Here is a 16,762-nt window from a genome sequence, read left to right as displayed (position 1 = left end):
CTCGCATGTTTGCAAATAGAAAGAATATCAAATGATTTATTAATTTGATAACCTGTTAATTGTTATATGTTTAGGCTCCTGAATGTAATAATTTGCTTTTATACTTTCTTATATCTTCACTGAAACGTTGTCATTGCAACATACATAACATAGCAAAATTTAGTACCAGGTATATTTGTCTTAAACTTAGACCAAAGTGCTAAAGACAACAATAGGAAAGGGGATTTAATTATAAGATATATTAAATCTAAAGTCTGGACCTCATGCTGCTTATGCAGAGAGGTGTCAGTGATTACTCTGAGCACTTTTTTATATTTACTCAGGACTAACTGAGTAAATGACTGAATGTCAGCACTATTAATTAAATTTGTTGAAGAGTCTCTGATGCCCCTGAATCATTTTCCAGGGGACATTCTGTAACTAGACTTGTTAGCAATAATTGCTCAGTGAACATAGAAAATGCTTTGTCTTCAAGAAGAGTAATATTCAAAGGAACCTCCTTCTAAGTTATACATGAGCATTTTTTCTCCCCCCTTAGAGGCCTGTTTATTTTAACTAGAATTTTAAGACTGAATATAGCAACTTAGGATCCTTTAAGTTTATACCTCAGCTTAATTACTTAACCAATTCAAAAACTGATTTCCTTTAGAAGCATCTTCTCATTCCTAATCTACTGAAGTCAATGGCAAGTATATTGGTGCTAAATGAAGCTATTGCATACTGAAACTTTGATTAATATATATATATTTCCAAAACTCAGTGCAGTAATATCTCTTTGTATATCCTTAATGTAGATTATATGGAATCGTGTCGATATTCCCTACTTTGTGAGAATCTGGGGCATTTGCCAGAAATATATGAGGCCATGACTATGGTTGGAGGACTCCTTAGAGGACGCAGTATAATTCTTGATTATATGTTAGACTGGCAGCTTTGAATACAATGGGGATAGTAAAAGGAAAAAAAATAAAAGATTTAAGTATGGCTGTTGTTACTTCATGCCTTGTTCAATCTCATGTTGTATCTGGCCAAACAGAATTATTTTAAGTTTGACTTTCTTTATTGTTTCTGTCAGAGATTCATATTTATACGTAGGAGAATTATGCGTGGAAAAAACCCTATAGTTTTCTGTACTGAACCAGTATTCCTAACTGACTGTAACTTTTCTAAATTTTTGAGTGCTCCTTTAGAAAATGATTGTAATATTATTAATCTTTCTTGAATTTTAAAAGGAATATATAAATACCTTGAAATTTTATTTTATGTTTAAATATTTTTTGTTAGCTTTCTTTTTATAACTCTTTATTTGGAAATAATTTCAAACCTAGAATAAATTTGCAAGAATAGTTGAAGGGGTACACTATACCTATAGTAACCTATTGCTAATATTTCACTTATGTTATCATTCACGCTCTCTCTCGAGTGTGTATGTGTGTGTGTATAATATATTCACATATTATATACATGTGTGTATATACCTTTTTTCTAAACCATTTGAGAGTGATGTTTTAAAAAAGTTTTTTCTGGTAAGCTTTCTTATCTCCTTTGTTTTTAAATATTCATGTTCATGATTTAAGCAAGACATTTTGGTCTGATTTAGTCGGTGATAAACAGAACATTCTGGTAAATTTGATTTTCCACTATTAGTCATTTTAATCTTAGTTACAATTTTTTATGCTCAATTTATAAGACCACTATGAAAATTTGTTGAGCAGTGGAGCTAGTATATGCCCTTTCTTCTATCTACGTTTGAGGTATTTTGACTAATAGTTCCAGGGCAGGGGATAAAGGGAAGGGTGGTACACGGAGAGCGTGGCATTAACTCTCCATACGGTAATGTTGACTGTTTGAGATAAAACCACTAGCTAACCTTGTCACTTAGCACATAGTTATTACTTTCATGTTAAAGGTGGACTTTAGTCTGAAAATTACATACTGAGCACAAATGTTTCTCAGCTGTCACTCTTCATAGATCCCTGATTTCCAAGTGTTTTGACTAATATTTTGTTTTGCTACTTATTTCAGTATTCTTTTATGCACTGCTCCAGATAACAGACTAATGAGATACCTGTATATGTTCTGTAATCTTAAAATACTGTTTCAGAAGGACTGTGTTATTACTTTCTTTGCAGTTTCTTGCTATACTTGAGAAGGCTTTTAATACATGCTGACTGATTTAAATGATGCTGTGACCCATACAGCTGCTCTGCTTCGTCTTTTGTTAGCTTACTCCTCAAATCTGCGTTACCAGCAAGGCAGTGTCCTAGGTCACCTGATGAGATGCTTGAAGTTTTCTGTATGTTTAACATGTTTGATCTATGGCTAATACTTCAGAATATATACAGTCAATATAAACTTGGAGCTTAATAATATTTTATTATTTCATACATCTGATATTGAATACTCAATACTTTGCCTATATTATCCTTAGTTTTTACTGAAATCTTACAAATTAGTGAAATTATCTTTGCTTTAAAAATGAGAAAAATGAAACTTAGAGGGTTAAAATAGTTTGCCTTTTAGATAATAATACTTACCTACTGGGTTATTTGAGAATGAAGACACTATATGTCTGTTGTTGGTTGTTGTTATTACTCTTATCAACGCCAGCTTATCAACCAGTGGCATAGCTGAGGTTCTGCCTTATCTGAATCTACAGTGTATGTTGATTATATTTGATATCTTTGAAATATAAATGGAGTGAACACGATACAGTTTTTTTTCTTTTGTCCACAAGAAATATACTTTATTTATTTATTTATTTATTTTGAATTGTGCACTTTATTTTATTTTATTTTTATACAGCAGGTTCTTATTAGTCATCAATTTTATACACATCAGTGTATACACGTCATACAGTTTTATTTATTTTCCTTATGCAGCTGTGTTCTCAATTACTGCAAAGAAGCCAGGTGTTAATGACCTTCTGGAATAAATTTTCATTATTGGCTTTAACTTGCAAAGCAATCCTTTAATGGTCAGGGCTAACACCGTGTTTCATCCTGAAGACACTGTTCCTAGAAGCTCTGCAACAGATGGGGGCCATCGTGTAGACTCAGCACAGTTCTCTTGAGCAGTGCTGCCAACTCAGCATAATTCAGCAGATAAACAGTTTGCGTATGTAAAGCATTGGTCTGCACTGAAGAGATTTATCTGCAAAAGCATGGGGGAAATAAAAAGAGTCTTACTAAAATGGGTTGAGGGCTCTAGCTGAGCTTTGTTCTTTGTGTGGCATTTTGAGTTAGATTTGAAAAGCATATGGCCGGAGACTTATTTCACCGTAGGTCCAGTTAGCAAATCCGGAGACTTATTTCACCGTAGGTCCAGTTAGCAAATAGCCTGGTGTCAGAGTCCACATAAACCACAGGTTTATATTTTGCATTGAGAACATTTTTGTCCGCGGGCGCTGTGCTTTACAAGTGCTCACATGAGGGCAAGATGCCTGGTGTACAGAACATGCAATTGATGACTGCCTTAGGGAATAATGATAGAGAGATGAGATTTCCGTGCTAACAAAGGACTCTTTGTTTCACAGAAATTTTCATCATCTTGGACAGGATTGTTTGAATCCGGTAATGGATGGATGAAGCCTGCTCTACTTGTGCCTATAAATTGGAAATCATTTCTATGTGACATGTGGAAACTATTTCTTTGGGAGAAAAGAGAAGTGTTTGCTTTTCCGATGTGCCTTGTGGATTTCCCTGGGACTGCTCAGTTGACAAAACTTTCATTGACTGGATTGGGACTACAGAGGTGATATACTGTGAAGTTAATGGATCTTAGGCTTCAGGGCCCCTTATTTTCCCAGGATTTTTCCAAGACCTGAGGCCTTATTCATATGATCGTATGTAAAATTTGCAATTAGGATGTTTTAAACATAATCAGGTAAGATTGTGATCTTTTTGCACACCTACTCCTCTCTGTCATATTTCCCCTAGCGCAGATTGTGTTAGAGTGGCCATGGTCAATTTTGGAATCTGGCTAATGGGATGCTGAGTTGGAGATACATTTATTTGGGGCTTAGTGGGATATATTAGTGTGAGACAATATGAAATTGCTATTTTTGGAGGTTGAAGATGATTGAACATTGGCAATTTCATATGGTCACATGTGGTTGGAAGTTACTTCATTGTATAATTAAGTTATTTCTACTGTCCTGGTAAAGGACTGTTCTTCCAGAAATCTTCCAGCTGCTCACTGAGCCTGCATACCCAGTGTGATGAGTACATGGACAGAGGTCATTTTGTGATATGCACATGTCTTAAGAGCACGTGGTGCAGAAAACATGTGGATAGAGGAGAAACAACAATAAAACTTTGATCGACCCGCATAGAGGAAACTTTGCATTATCTTTCTAGTCTTCCCATAGAAAGCGATATAAAATCCTTGAAATATGAAGAGGCACCCAAAGTGTATAAGCCAAAACAAAACAAAACACCAAAAGTCATTACTAGACATGAAAGAAGCATGTCTAGTAATTACTTGAAAACCTATGCAACTTTTCTGGATTTTGTGGTTTTTGTGATAACTGTCAAATTATTTGTTTGTGGTATTTTGAAATTTATTTACTTAAAAGGCTCCCCTGCCTCCACTGTATAAGCTTCAAAGTTCACAATACTTGGATCTGCCCCTAAATGGGAAGCATATGGAATGGGGGGCCCCAATAGCAAACAGATTTTTTCCAGGAACCCGAAGATCCTTTTCAGAGATTATTTTTATAACTTCTTAAATTGGAGATCAAGCATAGTAACATAACTGATTTTCTTTCAGAGGAAAAAGGTGTGTAACAGGATGAAAATAGATTGGAAGAGTGATACTAGAGTATATAAGGTGATGTTTCTATGGTTAGGATTAAATTTCAAAAACCATAGCAACTCAGTCTACTTCAATCTGTCTCTATCTTCTCTCAACCTTGTTTATCACCATCTTCCCTTTCAGGAAAATAAAGACAGATAGGTATCTTCAGTGAGAGAGATTCTTAATGAAACTGGGTGTGGGTGTGAAAGACCTTCTCAAAGGCTGTCTTCTAGGATTTTCCATTCTGTCTCCTGATGATATGTTACCCTGATAGCTTTTTTTCTTTATTTTTTTCTTGGGGGTGGCCTGGGAGGTGCTACTAGAATTAGCAAATACATTATTTGTTAATAAATTCTCCATCAACACGAATTCCTCAGTTTCCACAAGTAAAACAGATGTTTGCTCTTCTGCCCCATTGTTTCATCTTTTCCTCTAATTGTATCAACTTTGGGGAATCTGGGAAACTCTAAATTGGTAGCACTTATTGGTAGCTCTTATTGCTGCATACAAGTCCCCAAATGACACAAGTAATTTAGAAAACTAAGGAATCAGAAGTTCTACTAATGTTTGTTTCTCAAAGAGCTTTTCTTTAATGAACCCTTGCCAGGGAGATGAAGGGTCTCACGAGAAGCCTTGCTTGATTTATTCATGGTGGATACAAGTACGTAGGACGGATATTTAAACATTTAATACTCACTTACCCTTCAGAGTATGACATATGTATGACTTTCCCCCCCCCATTGTTTCTTTTATCAGAAATATCTATGTTATACATCAGATATCACCGATCAACTCATCACAAGTCGCCTGCAAAGCATCTAGGTTGTGGGGAGACCCTCAGTGCAATGCCCACCCCTGACCCCACCTCCTTTTTTTCATACTTCTCTGTCTTGGTGAATATGATAACCAACCTTAAGTTCTATACGGCAGAACGGGAGGCATGCAAGACACCTCATGACTTATTCACCATATCGAGCTCATGTAAGCCTCCTTAGTGTCTCCGTTGGATGACCTGTGTGGCTCCCGACTCCTGACCCCCGTCAGAGGAGTTCTTTTTAAGGAAACATAGCTTATATAGCATATTTAAAAGCTTTATTCAATGGACAATCACCATTGAATCATACATTTTCATTCAACAAGTACTGCTTGAGTGCTAGGGAGAAATGGAGTGAAGTAGTGGGCTGGACATCTTCAGATGTCTCTTCCAGGTCCATTCTGTACCCTTCTCTAGTCTGCTCTCTGCACTGGTAGGCAAGTCAATATAAACCATATTAATAAGCCCCCGGGAAGAGATATGAGGGAGAGAGAAGCGTGAGTTCACGTTGTTTATTCTCTTAGCTCTTTTCCTGCAGGTGGCCTTAACTTGATTGCTGCTCCCCTCCAATTATCACTTTTTCTCTCAAGTCTGCCCTCTCTGTTGGGCTGTTTCTGGTTTTCAGTACCTTTCCTCTCTCTTGTCCCTTCAGGGCTGTGTGTAGCAGTAGCCCCCTGTTACTATCCCTGAGGCTCTGCATTATCCCTTTTGGTTTTCCTACATCCTTCCCAAACTCTTGTAAATAGTCCTTTATTAAACTCTCCATCGATTATCTTAATTTTAGTGTGGTACTCATTTCCTTCTAGACACTGACTGATACAGATGTTAGTCTAGGAATATGTCTGTGATGCTTTGATGTTATCAGTGATATATGAAGTAGGTGTGGGGAAAAAAATCATGTAGGGAAAGAACCTTCTACATGGAAAAACTCTTTTCCTGGAATATTGGAAGGACGGCAAGGTGGACTGGGTGGCTAGAATGAAGGAGGCAAATGGGAGAGTAGCAGGAAATTAAGTCAGAATGGTAGTAGAATGAGGTGGGAAGACCACCGAGTGCCTTTTAGGGCTTATTTTCAATGTGAGATTGAAGTCACTGGAGGTGATGACTGTCTTATAATTTGTCCCTCTGACTACTGTTTGGATAATAGACTGGGGACAAAGGTAGAAGCAGGGAGGCCAGTTAGGAGGCTATTGAGAAAGACAATGATGATTCCAGCAACAGAGATAGTGAGAAATGGTGGGATTCTGCATGTATTTTGGAATATGGGGACAGGATTTGCCAGTGGTTAAAAAATGAGTCCAGAATCATGACAAGTTTAGCAGCTAGATGGATGGACCTGTCATTTCTCATATGAAGATGACTGTTGGAGGAAGAGTTTAAGGAGGAAGATTAGGAATTTGATTTTGGATCTGTTAAGTTTGAGATGCATTGAAGTAGATGTATTGAATGGGTGCGGTTCATAGGAATTGTCTAGGGTACCGATACAAGTTTAAGAGTCATCAACATATAGATGATATTTAAATTGAAATTACCTAGGCTTTTGATTCTCAAACTTCTTGTTTACATATTTATAAATATAATTTTCACTGTAGATATAGGGTGGTTGGGTCAATCAGTCAGTCTCTAAGAACAATGTTATTAGAATTAGACGTAATATTTAAAAAAAAAAAAGAACTTGTATATTCTGTGATTAATGTGTATACAACATAAGCACCTAAAAATGAGCATGTCTATTAAAATACTGACCTGTGCTTGTAAACTCAGGTAAACATATAAAGTGTGTATAACACAAGGACTACGTTTGAAAATATTATTTGCCTTTTTGGAAGGCATTTTTATTTAAATGTCAGAAAGTGAGAGTAATCACTGACTTTCCTGCCAAACAAGGGAATTAAACTATAACTCTAAGAAGAACATGGGGAGCATTATTGCACAGCTATCCTTGAAATTTCAGTCCACTTTTAAAATACAATTATTTTAAGCCATTTGTTTACAATATGGCATCTTTATTTGTATACAGTTTCAAACACTTGGCTCTTCTGTGCCTTATCTCTAACTTTTTAGGATTTGAAAAAAAGGCAATTTGCAATAGTAGAGAAATCCTTACTACTCAAAACACTAGACTAGGAGTGAGAAGTGTGGATTTCAAGGGTAATTATTTTGTCACCAACTTGCTATGTGAATATATAACACAACATCTCTAGGCTTCAGATTCTTTGTTTGAAAGTTAAAAGATTAAATTAGATTACTGGTATTTCCACAGTTCTACAGACTACCTCACCCCCTTCCTGGCACAGTTCCCAGACTAGTCACAATGGGCCAAGTATGCCAAAGATGCCTGGGTCCCTCACTCTTTCAACCTGAGCCTTTACGTTTTATTTGCTCTGTGTTAGTGCTACCAAGGAAGACATTTTTGAAATGTAGGATCACCAGTTTAAAAGTCTTAGAAAACCAGTTAATTGCTAATCTTTTCCAGAAAAAAAATATTTTCAGTTAATTATGTGTAAAGTTTTTGTCAGCTTTGAGAGCTGCTTTACTGTTAAACCACTGCCTATAAAACATACCCAGCTGGGCTTCCCTGGTGGCGCAGTGGTTGAGAGTCCGCCTGCCGATGCAGGGGACACGGGTTCGTGCCTGGTCCGGGAAGATCCCACATGCTGTGGAGCGGCTGGGCCCGTGAGCCATGGCCGCTGAGCCTGCGCGTCCGGAGCCTGTGCTCCGCAACGGGAGAGGCCACAACAGTAGAGGCCCGCGTACCGCAAAAAAACAAAAAAAAAAAAACAACAAAAAAAAAACATACCCAGCTAGTTCCATTACTGTCTTCCCAGGTAACTATTCTTTTTTTGCCTCTGAAGTGTACTTTAGTCTTAACATTCTTTAATTATAGAGTCTTGGAATCTTACAGTTGAGACAGACCTTAGAAATGATCTCTTTCAACCTCTTTCCTGATACAGAATGACCACCACGTCCTTGAGACTAGTTATTCAAAATCTGTTTGCAGAGTACCAGGGGCTCATCAACTGGGATGGTAACCCATTCCATTTTGTAATAGCTCTTATGCTTTCTTATGTGCAGCCAAAACAAATACCTTTGAAACCTTCACTTTTCTGTCATTTACCATAGGGATTTGAAAACACTATCTGTGGTTAGTGGCTCTCAAAATTTACTGTACATGGAATCACTTAGAGGGTTATGATGAATATTACAGGGCTCTCTATCTAAAGATTGTTTCAATAGATCAAGAGATGGAGTCCAGTAATCCACATTTTCAATAAACACATCATTTGATTATAATTGTAGATCATTATTATAATTCATAACAGAATATTGTGAAATGGAAAATTCATTTTAAAAATTGTTTGTATAATATGATTCCATTTTTGTATGTAATAGCATCCATTTATGTCAAAAAGATCAATTTAAGAGGATGTCCTCCAAATGTTATCAGTGGTTGGTTATTTCTGCCTGTTGAGATTATGGACAGCTTATACTTTCACTTATCTTTACATTCTAATATTTCTACAATGATTATATATTACTTTTATCATTAAAAATGGTAAATTTTAATTAGTGATTTACACCTCCAGTACTTGTCATAAAGGTGATTTTATAGAAGTTGGAAACTGGCAAGGATCAAAGGACCCTATCTAGTATGGTAGTATTATTGCTGCTGAGTCCTTTCAGGGCACATTAGAGTCAGGATCCTTGGATAAAAAATACTGACTCCTCTGATCTGCTCTAAAGGGAGTGTTACCAAGCAAGGGCTCTGTGTGCCTGCGGAACAGAAAGTCAAATTCTGACAGTGGATGTTTGCAGCAAAGTAAGGGTTTATTTGCAGGGTGCCAAGCAAGGAGAATGGGCAGCTCATGCTCAAAAGACCCAAACTCCTTGATGTCTTTCAGGAAGGGGTTTTTAAAGACAGTGTCAGGGGAAAGAGTCATAGGATGTGTGATCGGCTCATGGACCTTCTTCTGATTGTTTGGTGGTGAGGTAACAGGGTGATGTCTTGGGAATCTCAACCTTCTGGTTCCAACCAGTCTGAGGTCTGTGTGCTTGGGATCAGCATGTAGCCGCCATCCTTCACCAGGGCGGGGGTCTTAGTTTCTACAGAACAACTCAGAGATATTCATCAGATTATTATCTGTATCCCTATAGGAGGAACTAAGAGGCTGTGACTCTTGTCCTAATCATTAACTGCTTGAGTGTGCTCTTTGGAACTCAGAGAAAGCCTAAAAGACTAAAGTCTTTTTCCCTATAAACAGGAAATGGAGTATGAAGGGGCTTTTGTACTGGAAAGACCCCACAGGGTCCTGCTTGCTTTCAACCCCCCTTTTCTTTGAATCTCTTCAATCTTGAGGTGAACAGGGGTGGGACAAGAAAGGGAATACAGTTTTGGATAGAGAGATTAATCATAAACTCAGCAAGGGAACTTAGTTTTAGGGGGACTCGGTTTCAGGAGAATGATGGTCAGCATTGGTAGTTATCTCATTATTCAGCCCAAGGCCATTTTATGAGTCATCCGTTTGTTCTTTCAACAAACATTTATGTTTGTAGGATATATGCCACTCACTAAGGCTAAAAGGAACACAGGTGTACCAAATTCCTACCATAGCAGAGGAAGCAAAGGTGGCATAAAGAATAGAGGAGCTGTCTCTCCTTGGGAAGCTCTGAGTTGGTTTCACTTAAGAGTTGTTGAATAAAGTGAATCTTGAAAAGTGAGGAGCAGTCTTATCTAAGCTGAAGAGAGACTAGGGTGGAGATTTTTCCTTGACAAGGAAATAGGCAAAGCCCATGGAAATGTAACCTCCCGTGTTATAAATGGGGAACTGTAAGTAATTTGATATGGCTGAAGGGCTGGTTGCCCTTGAGAGAATTGCAAGAGGCATTCTGAACAGGTAAGCAGGAGCCCGATCTTGGAGCATCTCATATGCCATTTTAAAGAATTTGGGAGTTTAGGCAAATAACTTGATTAGCTTTATATTGTGGCAGCAGTGTGGTAGATAGATTGGAGTGGTGGCTGGAAATGGCAAGGCTATTCTGGCACTAAGAAAAAGTGTTAGAGGCAAGAGTTATTAAAGGGTTGGAATTAATCGAACTTCCTGACTGATTGGTTGTGGGGGGATAACTAAGAGGGAGGAGTCTGGCATGACTCCTAGTTTTTTGTAGGTTTCTAGGTGGATTGGATTCGAGCACCATTTTTGCAGGGCAGAAGATAGGAGGATATCAGTCATAAAAGTTGTTTTCAGTTAAGAATATGACTCCTTTCCCAGGGTATGGAACGAGAAAAAATTACATGGCAAATATAGAAGAAAATAAAATATCAGAATTCTCCATCTGGACATTGTTTTCCATGTGCCCATCTCTATATTTAATTTCAGCATTTCTATGTTTCAGAAGCTTATTGTGGCCTAGAAAGTTTTCATTATGTACAATTTTATACTTTTCATTTATGCTACTCCCTTTGTCTATGTGAATCTAGGGATAACTGTGAGAGAGATAATACCATTTAGAAAAACCAGAAAGTCATACCAAGAGTGAACCATTTGGGAAGGCGAGGGATGTCAGAAGGCAAAGATAAGTTTCATGAAATGTTGGATATTCGGTGATGGCAGATAATTTTAGTGTCTTGTCATCTGTTGTACTTAAATGACTAGAATCCATCCATATTTACCAGACAAGAACAGAATATGCATATGATCTCTGTGGGCCATTCTGCTGCTGAAAATTTGATTTAGATAATTTACATAAAGGGTAAGACTGAAACTAAATGAACTTAGTGATTTTTTTCTGTGTGTTGGCAGTAGCTACTAATGCAGTGTATCTAGTCTATTGATTTGCAGAAGTAATTTTCTTGTACCTAGACTAAGAAACAGAGACTGCTGACAGATGCCCTGTATCTCTAAAGCAAATTTATTGTACATTTCTAAAAGTAACATATGCTTTTAAAAAAAATTTATTTATTTTTTATGAATTTATTTTATTTATTTTATTTTTGGCTGTGTTGGGTCTTTGTTGCTGTGCACAGGTTTTCGCTAGTTGCGGCAAGTGGGGGCTACTCTTGGTTGCGGTGTGCAGGCTTCTCATTGCGGTGGCTTCTCTTTGTTTCGGAGCATGGGCTCTAGGTGCATGGGCTTCAGTATTTGCGGCACGCAGGCTCATAGTTGTGGTGCACGGACTTAGTTGCTCCGCGGCATGTGGGATCTTCCTGGACCAGGGCTAGAACCCGTGTCTCCTGTACTGGCAGGTGGATTCTTAACCACTGCACCACTAGGGAAGTCCCTCTTCTACTACGATTCGATGAGTATCCTTCCATATTTATATGTGTCTCTCTGACTGAAAAAAATGCACAGCCTAAAAGTTGAGAATTATGTTTTATTCAGGGGGACTTGCTGAGGACTTAAGCCCGGGAGGCAGCCTCTCAGATAGCTCTGAGGGATTGCTCTGAAGAAGTAAGGGAGGAGGTTGGATATATAGGAGGTCAAATGAACAATTAAAAAAAACAGATACTCCAACGTCAAAAGATTACTGCTAATTAAAGAAAACCAGACATGCCAAGTCAATGAATTTAGTGCTTTTCTCAATATGTATGGGAAGATGCAAGAGTCTGGGCTCACTGAAATCATTTCTTCTATATGCGCCTTAACTATCTAGGGCCAGTATCCTGCTTTTCTCCATCCTGAATCCCCTCAGGGTACACAGTCTGCGATGGCTGCAGTGGCCGATGGCCGCAACATCCTTTGTTTACTGATATGGCAGGCGACACTTTTTGCCCACAGTCTTTATAAATACCCCCTCACTACTTATTAAAGTGTACTACTCAAATGATATAAGATGATAGAGATAAAACAGCCATGGAAGATATCATGTGATTTGATCTTGATAGTAGATTCCAGCTGTTTAAGCAGGTGACAATATTTTGGGCAAAAATGCTTATCTATTACTTAAAAAATTAGTAATTGGTTTAGGCGAAGGCAGGATTAAAGGGATAGTAATTATGTGTGGCACCTCTTAATCTTTTAACTTTTCTAATCACCCCAAGAACCTAATAACCTCAGTTTAGTTTGATAAAAACAGTTGATTGAGGAACATTAAAAAAAAAAAAAGGTAACTCTTTAACCTTCAGTGTCTGCTGAAAGTAGAATTACTTTTATGTTCCTTACAGTTGGAGAAGGGGAGCTGTATATTAGAAGATGTAGAAGACTTGTGGTTTTTTTTTTTTTTTTTCCACAAGTGCTAGTGTCCTTTGGCTTGAATTTTAATGACCATATATCACTCTTTGAATTTTATTGGGAACTTTCCCCTCAAGCCTATGAACAGTGGTTTGAAACCAGAAGATTCTCTGAGATCTCTCCTCAAGACCAGCTGCAGTTCAGATGTGACCACTCATTGTTCTGGAATGAACAGCTTAGACCCATCTAGCCACCCTGTGGACTGTCCTCATACAAAGCTGTTTCTGTCCTGCATGGGCAGGGACTCCAGGCTCAGCTGTGAGGCCTGCTGAATTAATCAAAGGATACTTAGACCGCATTCCCTAAAGACTAGCAGATTTCTATGGTGACTCTACCCTAACACCCTGAACTCCTGCCCTTTTACATGACAGCTGGAGATCAGAGAGCAGTCTGACGCTGGGAAGACAGTTTAGGAAGAATGTTCTCGAAGATTTATTGGTAAGAAATGTGTATTTACATGTCCTTTTGCCTGTCAGAATTTGTAATTAACATTTTCAAGCACCTAGAATTTAATAAGCACTGAATTTGGTGCTGACTTTCGCTGTTTTGTTCAGTCTCAGTAATACCTTACCAGATACTTGTGTTTATTTCCGGTTTGCAGAGAAGGAAATGGAGAGCCTGCTAAGATATAGGTTCTGACAATTTAGGAGGATAAGTGGGTTTTGACTCTGGCTGCACGTTGGATTCACCTGAAAAGCTTTTTTGAAATATGGATTCCTGGGTTTAGGGCAGATGAATTAGAATAGAATCTCTGGAGGTGGGTACCGCCCAGCAATGCCATTTTACAAACAAACAAAACACATTCCCAGGTGATTCTAATTTGCAGCCAGGGTTGCGAACCTTTGTCCCAATTTGTCTAACACTCATCCCTTATGAAATCGTGGTCCTTGCACCAGCCACATTTGCATGAGTTGGAAACTTGTTAGAAACACAGACTATCTGGACTTTCCTGGACCCACTGTATCAGAATCTGAATTTTAAAAAGATCCCTAGGGAGTTATTTGTACTGCCTTTGCAACTTTTCTGTAAATCTAAAGCTCTTCTAAAATTAAAAGTGTTTATTAGGAAAAAAAAAGACCATGTTTGGGATACAAACACAAAACCTTCCCTCCAGAAGCTCAGTCTAGCAAGAAGAAAACTTATTAAAAGGCACTTTGCTGAGCGCTGTAATGGAAGTAATGTAGAAAGTGTTGTCACTTTATGGGAGGAAATGAAAGACACTGCTTGGAAGAATTAAGAGAAAAATTGCCCAAGGAAGGTGACTTGAAGGCATTTTGGGCACAAAGACTCAAAGGACAATTTCTTTAAGAAAATTTGCTAATATGAAGGGAATAAAAAAAAAAGAAACATAAAATTGAGCTTCAGTGAAAATATAATTTGAAAACACATGTATATATTTAAAAAATGATAACTCCAAACTCCAAACTGAGGATTAGTGCCAGACTGGAGAGGTACTCTAATAATTAAAGGAAGAGTTTCTTTCTCTTTTTTGAGAAAAGCAAAGTAATTAAGGACAATTAATCATTTGTAGCTCTAGGGCTCTTGAAGGGAGCTGGGGACAGACCCTTTTGTGAAATTCTGTCTTTTGGAGACTCTTGTGACCCTACTCTCTTGAACTTTTTGGTTTCTTAGAAGTGCTGTGCTTAAATTCTTCTTGGGGCCTTTGCAGCTGCTGTTTTCTCTGCTGGGCAGGTCTGACCCCTTCTTCTATTCCTGGCTAAGTCCTCCTCTCCCTTCAGCTGAGATTCTGCCCAGAACCACTTCTTCCAACTTATACTCTACGTTGGGTACCGTTCTTCTGGGTTCCTATAGCATCTTGTATATATCACATTATTGCTAATTTTCTTTTTGTCTGTTTCTCTCATGAAACAGTAAGTACCTTAAAGGCAGGGGTTATTTCCCAATAGCTTCTGTGTCTCCAGAACTTTGCACAGTGCTTGACTCAATAAATTCTTGGAAGTAAATGAAAAGTGAAAATAATAGCCAGTTTTTGCCCTTAGTTTACAGTGTCAAGATGATCTTTGGAGATGGCAATAATGGATTGAAATGCCCTCAGCATTGATAGCTGGAGAGAAATTTAGAGACTTCAACCTGTGCGTAACACGTGCCTGGCGTGTAGCAGATTCCCAGTAAATTTCAGTTGTGGGAAAGAATCAACATTCTCATTTTGTAAATGAAGACTCTGATGTAGATTATGTTAAGATGTGTCTCTCTTAGCATATTATTAAGAGAACGTGAGCTCAGACATGGATCATTACTGATAAATTAACAATCATTTTTATGGTCTCCAATTTTTAAAATTTTTATTTGAAGTATAGTTGATTTACGATGTGTTAGTTTCTGGTGAACAGCAAAGTGATTCAGTTATACGTATATATATTCTGATATTCTTTTCCATTACGGTTTATTACAGGATATTGAATATAGTTCCCTGTGCTGTACAGTAGGACCTTGTTGTTTATCTATTTTATATATGGTAGAAAAATGTGGAATGCTTCATGAGTTTGCGTGTCATCCTTGTGCAGGGGCCATGCTAATCTTCTCTGTATCGTTACAGTTTTAGTGTCTGTGCTGCCAAGGTGAGCACTGGCCTCCAGTTAAGTACCTGCATGTGTCAGGTGTTATAGAAATAACGTATATGTATAATATACATATATGGTCACATTTAATTCTCTGAAATACCTGTGAGACTTATATTAGGTTTGGTGGCACGAATTTGAACTCAGAAGTGTATGATTATAGAACTCATGCTTTTTTCCTAATCAGTGTTCTTTCTGCCCTTCCCTACTGCCTCCCTTGCTTTCAGAAGCAGTTGAAGCTGCCTGCACCTTTCTCTTCCTGGAAATTGCATGGTTAGGAATCAAGGACTCAACCTTTGATTATTAATTTGCTGTGTGTTCATATACGGAGCCTTTCTTCCTCTGTCTCCACATTTATAAGATGGACCTATTAAACTATAGCAAAAAAAAAAATAAACTATAGCAGGGGTCCATTTATTATTCAACAAATATTTGAAAGGCTAATGTGAACCAGACACTGTTCTAGGTGCTGAAGATACAACAGCAGAAAAAGGACAGACAGGACCCATAGACCCACAGAGCTTCCATTATGGCAATTATGGCAACTGAGGCTGAAAATAAACAAGTAAAACAAAATCAAATAGTGATCAGTGCTGTAAAGCAAATAGAATGGGCTGACAAGGAGGAACGTGGATGGAGTAGGGTGAGGACATCCGTGGATGGGGTGGTCAGGGAAGTCCCCCTCAGGAAGTGACATTTAAGTTGAGACCTGTGAGCAAAGCAGGAGTCAGTCATGAATACATTTGGAGACGCAGAGCTCTAGGCAGAGGGATGCTTGGGGCAGAAATCCTAAAGCCAGAAGAGCTCTGCATGTTGGAGGACCACTAAAGACCAGTGTGGCTGGTGGGAAGAGAGTAGAAGGAGATGAGAGGAGAGGTTGGCAGGTCCAGATTATGGATTTACAGTCAATGGTAGAGACTGTTTCTCAAATGCCAGCGTGCAGATACTCCGCGGAAATCCATCGTGATGTTCTCACATCTTTGATACCTTTGACATCTTGGGTACTTCTTTCAACATCTTTGCTGCTTTTCACCTGTTTGGGAAAATCGTTCCATATGAGTAATGTCCCAGAATAGAAGCCAGAATCTTGCTTCTTCAGCCTCTTGTGTATCAAGGACACATGCACATGACCTAGGCTCTATTGATCAGATGCACACAGGTAAGACTTCCAATCGGAAATTAATGACAAGAAACAGGCACCATGGAATCCATCTGGCAGTGATGGTGGCTGATACATTTCATCTACAGGGGCCGCCATGCAGAGTTTCTAATATGTTCAATAGCATCTGGTGCACAGATCCTAGTTAGCAAAGTGGACTTTGGTGAGAATGCCTGGTGATGGC

The 16,762-nt window shown here is 38.3% G+C and overlaps 1 protein-coding gene and 1 non-coding gene across 2 annotated transcripts in view; one reads left to right on the top strand and one right to left on the bottom strand.

Moving 5' to 3' along the window:
• GULP1 (GULP PTB domain containing engulfment adaptor 1) overlaps positions 1-16,762 on the top strand; it is a 237,084-nt gene that overhangs the window by 29,374 nt on the left and 190,948 nt on the right. The gene's annotated exons all lie outside the window — the stretch shown is intronic.
• LOC114897360 lies at positions 15,321-15,427 on the bottom strand. Its single transcript, XR_003794085.1, has one exon. It is a non-coding gene; the product is annotated as a U6 spliceosomal RNA (small nuclear RNA).

Source organism: Monodon monoceros, unplaced genomic scaffold (assembly GCF_005190385.1).
Source record: "Monodon monoceros isolate NGI ecotype Baffin Bay Population unplaced genomic scaffold, NGI_Narwhal_1 Super_Scaffold_16, whole genome shotgun sequence".
In the NCBI taxonomy this organism is placed as follows: Eukaryota; Metazoa; Chordata; class Mammalia; order Artiodactyla; family Monodontidae; genus Monodon; species Monodon monoceros.
Note: the sequence above shows the minus strand (reverse complement) of the source record. Positions and strands in the feature narration are given on the sequence as shown.